The sequence below is a fragment of the Bubalus bubalis genome, chromosome 3 (assembly GCF_019923935.1).
Source record: "Bubalus bubalis isolate 160015118507 breed Murrah chromosome 3, NDDB_SH_1, whole genome shotgun sequence".
Lineage (NCBI taxonomy): Eukaryota > Metazoa > Chordata > Mammalia > Artiodactyla > Bovidae > Bubalus > Bubalus bubalis.
The window spans coordinates 36,748,796-36,749,491 of record NC_059159.1 but is presented as its reverse complement, the minus strand read 5'-3'; positions in this window follow the sequence as shown (position 1 = coordinate 36,749,491).

The window sequence follows — 696 nt, the reverse complement described above, 5'->3', positions numbered from 1 at the left end:
TGAGTTTCAAAGATCCCAGACCCAACAACCCGAGGAAGGTGCCTTAGACCAGGAGTCACTTAAAAGAACATGTTAAAACAAAACAATAATAAACACCAGCCCAGAAATCTCAGTAACATTTAAAAATAAAAAGAACCATTCAGATGATGGGGGAGAGGTTGTTTTTATTTTTTTGCCCGCTCAGTTTGTGGGATCTTAGTTCCCCCACCAGGTATTGAACCGTGCTCTCAGGCAGTGAAAGCATGGAGTCCTAACCACTGGACTACCATGGAATTCCAATCCAGAATATCTTACATTAAGTTGTTAATCCTGAAAAACTATATCTATCTATCTAAAGAAAGTAGGTAACATTTGCCCTGTTATGAAAGATAGAGGATCTCACCAAGCAAAGCAGATCAAGGACAGTGAACAGCATTGCAAAAACTGGAAGGTACCTCAGCACATGCTGGTGAAATTTATAGGTTGCATAGTACTAATGTGAACTTTACAGGATGGCAAAAAACTGGCAAAACTTTTTTTTTCCTGCCCTACTAGGCAGGTGGGATCTTAGTTCCTCAACCAGAGATGGAAACTGTGCCCCCTGCAGTACAAGCAAGGAGTCTTAACCACTGGATCACCAGGAAAGCCCCAAAGTCATATTTAGACCATAATGAAACAATGTCTGTTGGAATACACATTAGAAAGGCATCAAATCAA